The sequence below is a fragment of the Oreochromis aureus genome, linkage group 7 (assembly GCF_013358895.1).
Source record: "Oreochromis aureus strain Israel breed Guangdong linkage group 7, ZZ_aureus, whole genome shotgun sequence".
Lineage (NCBI taxonomy): Eukaryota > Metazoa > Chordata > Actinopteri > Cichliformes > Cichlidae > Oreochromis > Oreochromis aureus.
The window spans coordinates 22,339,873-22,348,314 of record NC_052948.1 but is presented as its reverse complement, the minus strand read 5'-3'; positions in this window follow the sequence as shown (position 1 = coordinate 22,348,314).

Below are 8,442 nucleotides of genomic sequence, written 5' to 3'. Positions count from 1 at the left end.
CCAAACGTTGCCAGATCTATTTTTATTCCACCGAACGAGTCACTTAAACCTTCCACGGTGTCTTTTTTGTCTTTCTTTGTATTGCTGCTCGTGTTCAGGCGCATGGAGGAACACTGAGATCCGGGCAAAGAAAATAATAATATTACTAAATCACTCACCACCACCCTGCTCCCCCCAGAAGCATCGCCCCCTTTGTCATGACTGAAGATGAATTATTTACCACCCGGTCTGTTTGTGTCGGTCACTGCTCGCCATGTACAGTGCTGGTGTACTCTAGAAAACTGCTAATGGTCCACGATTACCAACTGCTTGCCATATGTGCAAAATAACCGACATAAATGTCTGTGATATAATGGCTAGTACATTTTCGTCGTAATGTACATTTTCTTCCTTTCTTTATTTCATTTTTTTTTTCTTGAAAAAAGATATTTACACTAAATACAGTCTGGTTGTTTCTGTTTGCTCTTACTGTACCGTTTTTGTCTTTATGTAGCGTTTATGGTCTAAGTTTATGTCTATGGTAAGCCGTTGGGGCAGAGTTTGGTTGGGGACAGTAGGGGGTGCTATGAGACCAAGAAAAACCCTCCCTTCATTGATCGTGACCAGGTATTTCCCAAACCAGCCTGCCAGCCGCCAGCCAGCAAATGCCTGGCACATGCGTTTTGTGTGGCACGCACGCACACATGCACGCACACAGACACCAACGACGGAGCTGAAAATAATCAAGTGGTGGAGGAGGAGTGGGCGGCAGCAGCGGGAGAAGAAGCGAAGACGACCCTCAGAGAGAAAGAGAGAGGGAAGGAGCGACTGTACGAACCCATGTGAGAGTAGAAGTAAAGGTAAATCAACAGTCTTGAAGCTCTCGGTGGAACTCGATGGGTTTCCTCACTTTATTAACAACCTTTGAGAGGGGGTGTTGTTGGTGGGGTGATCAAGTAAGGCCTTCATACCTCAACGGAGCTGAGACCAAATCTACACCTGTCATGAATGGGTGTGTGTTGGCAAACATACTGCAGTTAAGCTTCTTCCGTGTATTTTATTGTTTACTGCTATGAGCATATATATGACTTTGTGTATTGTGCACATTTAATGGTTGCAGTTCTGACAAATGTACAAGGTTTTGTCGTGGCACCTTGTATCATGACTTTTAACATGCTCCGTGTTTGTCCTCCAAGCTCCACTTTTGTACACTATACAATACAGAATTGTGATTGACTGCAGTGGAATTTTGTTTGTGATTATTTTTTCAGAAGTGCATGCATGAAAAAACAGAATTTAAAGTTTGAGTATAAACTGCAGCAGCTGCCTCTGAAGTTAAGGAACAGACATGAGGGAGAGCAGTAGACAGCAACAGGAAGACTGCTTCTTGGAAGTAAAGCAGTTTATCAGGTTTTTTCTCTATCTATTCTAATATTCAAGTGTCCCCTCTATACCCAACAGCACGAAAAGCCTCATGTGGACTCTAAATTTAATTTATAGGGGTGCTGTTTAAATACAGAAGCTAGAATGAGAATAAGAGTGAAGGGGATTTTTGCGGGGGGTAAGAACATTAAGACATTAAGAATGACCAACCAAAGGTATCCATGAGAAATCCACTAAAGTAATAAACTTAAGTGCTCCACAATTTTGGCATCAAGCTTCATTACTAACTCTTTAATGTAAAGAAATGTCCACCACAGATGACCTTTCCTGGATTTTCACCCTTCCCTGCCATCATGAATGTCTGTGTGATTCAAGAGCCTAACAAGAGCTGTCCAAGGTGCTGAAGCTCTCTGGGCGTAGATGGAGCCTGAAGAAGTTGTCTTCGATGCTGAAAACACAATGTGTAAGATTTACCTCAAACTGCACCTAAAAGAAGCTTTGCTTGCAGCAACTTTTTTTTTAATTTATTCAATTATTTTTGCTCCGTGACAGCAGATTTTGACTAAATTGTCGTAGAACTGCTCGAATTTAGAGGACAAAATTATGTGTCTTTTCGAAGTGTAGAAGGTGTGAGTTTAACAACAGTGTGCTCATCCAGAAAAAAAAGTGTAGTTTGATTCTTTCAGCTGTCACCTGCAGACTACACTTTCTTTGCTGTTGCCTTTTTTTTCAATCACACATCATATTTTTCTTCTTAAATCTTAAATCTTTTATCTCATCGCCCTTTATTATTGGAATCGTGACAGCCTTAACTGCAGCGTCCCTGAATTAATAAGGTGTCAGTGGCAGAAAGCACGCCGGAATGTGCGTGCAAAAATAAATCACTTGTGAGAAGGGAACTTTTTCTTCCCTTTAGAAAAAAAGCCCGCACCGTCCGCCCCCTCATGTACAATGCTGGGAATAGTAACAGCACTGTGAGGCTGGGCTAAATATAGCAGCCAGTGAGTGTTAACATGTCAACTTCAGCAGGAGTGCAGAGAAGCGGCTGCTGCACGTGTGACCGCTGTGGATGTACACAGTTTCGCTATAAATACTAACTCGCCTTTCTCTCCGCTGCCGTGTTTTAGACACACGCCAAGCCTGGGGAGGGTTTATATGTGTGTGTACGCGAAGGCGCGCTTTAATCCAGTAGGTCGCAAAAGACAAACGCAAATGGCCAAAGAGGCAAGGATGGCTTGCCTTTTTTGGGCAATCAAGAGAACCTTTAGACCCTATAAACACTATAACCAAGAAGCACGCATGAAATATTTTTAGACAAGAGAATGGCTTATACGCCTCACAATAGAGCCAAAGTCGTGCTTTAGGATGTAAAAGAGGGGGATACATCGATTTCCATGTTTCTCGCTTTTGGGCCCTTAGACACCCCCCAAAGAAAAAAAAATATCACGCCGTAAAGCGATAAAATGAAGTGCATCATCTGCAGCTAGGAATTTGCTTGCACTATCCCGTTAATGAAGGATGTGTTTGAAAATATGCTTTCTGAATCTGTGTGTGTAAGGGTGGTGGGGGCATGAGGAGTTTATCACGAGCTCCTTTCAGAAAAAAAAAAAAGGTAGTCAGAAAAAAGACCCCCCCTCCCTCCCAAAACCCCCCAAAAAACAACAGCAACAAAAAAACTTATGAGTTCTTCTCAATCGAAGAGACTTGTGCAGCAAACCGTGTATTTATTTGTGATGGAAGGAGATTTAAAACTCCACCCCCCCCAAACCCACCACCACCACCACCCAACTACGTTACGTAATCTAGCATGTGAATGTCAAGAGACAGAGCGGCTCGTGTAGAGACAGAGACAGAGAGAAAGGAAGAGAGAGAGAGTATTGGTCTATGCGTACAGCTCCCAAAACCCATACCCAGGGAACACTATGTGCTCTGTAGTCCCGTGAGACTTAATATGTAAGACACTCTTCGACCCCCGACCCCATCCCCCCACACGCGCACGGTCATGCGTGTGCACGTGGACACGACCTGGAGATTCCAACGGCACGGAAAGTATACCAACTAGAAATGACAGCAGGTTTCTTCAGCGTTAAAGTCATTTGTCTGTCCATTCACAGACTCCGCGGGAAGAATTGTGTGAATGAGTGAGCGGGAATGGGATGAATGAATGAAATGAGTGAATGAAGAGCAGCGACAAAGAAGAATAAAAAGAACTAGGGGGCGCGCTTAGCTTCTGTCCCTTTCAATGGCTTCTCTCTCTCTCTCTCTCTCTCTCTCTCTCTCTCTCTCTCTCTTTCTCGCTCCCCCCTCTCTCCTTTTCCTCCTGCAGAGGGAAGTGCGCCTGCACGGACCATAACCAAGCATGGAAAACAAACACATACAGTACACACACGACCGATGCTAAGGATGCCTAGCGTTATGTGTGTGTGTTTGTGGTGGTGGTGTGTGTGTGTGACAGAGAGAGAGAGAGTGAGAGTGTGGGAGGGGGGTGTTCTATAAATAGCACTATAACTCTGCTTCCATTGACATCATTTAGGCAGGAGAGATGGAAAAATAAATAGGTGGCAGGGAGGGGAGGGGAGCAGAGGGTGCAGGGTTCCTTAATCTGGGCTTGAAATTCAAACAAAACCTGGCCAGCCATCCCTGTGTACACACTCTCAACAAAAAAAATGGTTCTACACAGTAAACATGGAAATGCATCTTCTGGTCAAGACTCTTCTTTGATTTTGGGCTTCATTAAGTTTTTGAATGAATCATTAGAACCAGAAACTTGAACTGCCTTCACCCAAATGTTACATGGATTATATGCTACCAATCATCTGCTTGGACCTGGCAAAATAAATAAATAAATTGCAATATATATATATATTTTTAGATCCTTATTTATATCTTAATTTCACTTCAAATTCATACTCTTTTATACATTGTCTTCATTGTTTATTTATGTTTTGGGCATTTTTTTTAGACAGACCTATATCAAGCAGTCTTTCTATATTTGTGATGGTTGCAGTGCCTAAAGCATTGGTCTCACTAAGAATCTTTTGTAGCCCTCTTTTTTTCCATGTGCATGCTTGCTTTCATCTCCAGGGCCCAATAGTAAACATCAGATCAAAACACCGACTGTTTCCTAGAGAGACTGCAGCCCCCAAGTTGAAATGGAAAGCCACGAGGCGATTGGGAGGCGACATCAAACAAATTAAAAGGACCTGTGTGTATACAATGGATACACAGCCATATACACACATAAGATCCAAGTGGAAAAGATGTGGGGCCATCACACACCCAAAGCTGATGTTTTTGGAAGGTATTATTGTTGACATGCCCTAAAAGGGGACAAGGTGGGGGGTTGAAGCTTTATAGGCTACAGTGAGAGAGCGGTATTTTCATTTTGCTCAAGACTAACATTTCCTCTCAAACAGCCTGAGTCGTGTGTTTATGTTATTATGGAGGAGGAAAGGACAGCACACTGTTTTTTCCATGATTGGAGTGTCTTAGTCACACCCAGGATCACTCTCTGTCTTTCTATCACTGTCGTCAGCCTTGGCACTGACCCCTGAGTGCTGCGTGACTTCCACTGGTGCTGATGACGTCTTCTGTGATACATTTCTCCCCATGTGGGTTCCCCAACATGTCCTGTGATTACACATATCTGAGCCCCACATCCTGTACCTGTGACAATACTTCTTTCCATGTTGTTTCATTTTTTCATTTCTTATTGGATAATGAAAGGAAACATTTCATGCGCACAGAGGTTGGAGGTTAGGTGCAGCTACAGAACCTCCAGAGCAAAGATTCTTAAGGACACTTAAGATGACCTATGTTTGCTTGATAAACCATCAATCTGCAGTTTCTTTTTGGTAGTAACTTAAGCTGCTTAATGACACATTCACGAATTTAGGTGAAGAAAATCTTTCTTCCCTGTTGAAGATCACATACTTCACCTTCCTCCTCCCAAATAGCACTTACACCCTTTTTTTAGGATATTTGGCACACAATTCTCACAGGATGAACCTAAGAATTGTAGTGTTAAATGGTTACAGTGTTTGAATTGTGTGCTTCTCAGTTCAAGATGATGAATCATAAGGTCTAATTCAGTTGTGATAGTGAAGTATTTTAGCCATGGTCTCTTGGTTTGCCTCTTTTTCTACCTCTTGTCACCACATTTTCTCTCGTTCATTTTTTCCTTCTCTTTCATGCTGACTTACTGAAGGCTGCGTGAATGGCAGAACAACCTTTCAGAGGAGACATGAGTCTAAAAATTCTTAAACATCATCTGTTTGCATTTGTGTGCTTTACCATGTGTCATTGACGCAAAAGTTGGCAATTACTTTTGATATCCTTACTGTTGTATAATGACAACAAAGATAGCAGCTTGTTGTCAAAACTTACTGGAATTTCTACTGATGCTTAATGGAAATGTTGTTTTTGGACCCTGTACTGGTTAAAATGTCCCACTGAAAACAGGACAGTACCCTTTACAGATCCAGCATCTTAAAGGATCTGTTAAGTGCTGACATTAACAAGTGTCCTGTGGTTGCAGGCATACATTAAGAATTTAAGCCAAAGTTAAAACAGTGAAAACAATCAGTCTTATTTTAAAAGGAGTTGCCTAATTACATTGCTAAGCATCCCAACAGGCTGTAAATTTATTGTTAGTGAGACCTGTTTGTCTCTCTCTCCATCTGTCTTTCTGCATGGTGTTCCGTCCCTTGACCTCAAGAGCTGCAGGTTAAATGGGGAAAAGGTTGTCGACATAGTCAGCTTGAGGCCGGAGGATATATTTAGACTGGAAAGACCAGAGGAAGGCAGGGAGAGACAGACAGGCAACAAGGAGGGAGAAATTCATTTTGACCCACTTTCTGAAGCTGTTACTACCTGTATATCTTCTGAATCATTTGTATTTGAATCAGTGTTCTCCTTATTTGTGCTGTAATATACCCATGCCTATTTGTGTATTTGCGGCAACAGTGGCTAATAAGGGTATATGAAATTCAGTTTGAATTAGAGTTCATTTTTTGTGTCTCTCCCTCCCCACTGTTTAGCACTCAGACATGAGGTGCCGGGTCTAGCGCTCAGCCCCAGTCATGGTGGTGAATGGGGGTAAAAATCTTCGAATAAAACATGCTGGCACATCTCATCCACACCTACCCACCAACCCCCACCCCAAACGCCCCAACCCCAAACACTCATAAGCCCCACCCCTCTCTTCTTGCCAGCTGAATTAATCTGATACTATTTTTGAAAGACAGTGTTTCTAAGGGATACCTAATGACGCAATGACGTCAATGCAGGTCAATAGCACACTGCTGGAGAAGAGGACCAGGGAGGAGGAGAGAGAGAGCGAGAGAGAGAGAGACAAGCACAGAGAAATGGAGAGGGAGAGAGGTGCTTTCAGATCTCGTTGTCGAAACACCCAAAACAATTCCCAGTGTTTTTACATGACTGTTTTTCTCCTCCTTAATTATTTATTCATTTTTTATGTACTTATTTTTTTGAAATTCCAATAACAGCACGAGCTTTCAGTCGAGCTTACCCTGCACCATTCATGCTTTCCGTCCCTGTCTGAAAGTAATTCACACACACGCAGACCAACGCACGCGTACGCATAGACAGTAAGAAAAAAAAAAAGAGTCTTTGCCGTGAGGTGAATCGTGTGGCGCGCCTCCCCGAATGCGTGAAGTCCCCCTGATTTGGCGGGCTATTTCTATAATCAGGCGCACATTTGTAACTCTGTGCTCTTCCTCTCCTGTCCGGCTACCACCGCCACCTTTACATTGCCAAACCCCTCACCCCTCCCCGAGACCATCCATCCAAACCCACCGTTCTTTTGAGCAGGTTCCTTGAATCCTGAATGGAAACACCAAATATTTTACCCTCCGACAACAACAGGGAGAGGACGCGCAACGGACTGACTTTCTCCATCCTGGCGAAGGAGGAGAGACTGTAGACTGCCCTGTCCCCCTTTCTGCTCAAATCATGTATTCAAACAGAGTTTATAAAGACACAGAAAGCAAGAAATATTGCAGGTAAGTTTTTTCTGTTATTTGATGCGCGAAACCCAATTCGTGGTCAGCTAGTTAGGGAAGTTTGCAGCCTGACCGTGCTTGGATATTTTGGGACTTAAGACCCCCATGATAACCGGTTGATCTGAAGACGAAGGCAACAGCATTCTCACGAGACGTTCTGTAGTGGCAGGGAACGCCATCCAAAGTGAGGTTCGCCTTCACTGGGACTCAAAAAAGACCGCAATGTTAAGTGCGTATGCAGATCATTTAAGAGGACGTATTCATTGTTGCCTATCCGTTTACATTCTGCTTGTAGTCGGGAATGTTTGCCTGCTAAAGCTTAACCTCACCACTGCTTGTCTTTATTCCATTCAAAGGGGATACTTAGCGCAACTTTTTTAAGGGTCATTGCAGGGGATCCCGGTGGGTGTCTGCGCACTGATAACTTTGGGAACGTTCAGAATAGGGTATTAAAAATAGCAGTGAGACTGTATTTTCTTTTTTGGTTGTGTCTGTGTGTGCATACTGGCAGCAGATGGGATTTTGCAGACACTCAAAGAGAGCGGGCTGCGGTAATGCGTAGGAGTATTCACGTGTTGGGGATCCTCTGCTTCAGGCTGGCTGCTCTGCTGAGATGCCTAGTAACTACTAAGAGATAGACAGAGAGGGAAACTTTGGGAAAAATCACTTTTTTCCTAGGCTGTGTTTACATCATCTGTATATATTTATGGATTTTTCTTTTACGGCCTCAACAACGGCGTTCTCCCCCGTCGTGACAAAGAAGCAGAGCTGCATGGTAGATGCTCATTCATGAGTATTAGTTATAAACTTATAGGTTAGGCGTCCTTAGTCCTCCACTTGTAAACAACTTTCTGCTGCGGACTTGCGTCAGCCCACACGTGTCGCCAGCTGCCTCGGAGGTACATGCTGTCTTGTTTTCTTTCATGGCCGCGATATAACCGCATTTGTTAGTCCCGTGAGTCTCAAAATACTACTTGGATTCGCCGGAGCAGCATAAGGTGGCGTTGTTATAAAACTCAAGTCTGGGAGGGAAGTTAGAATATTCAGCAGAACAGGC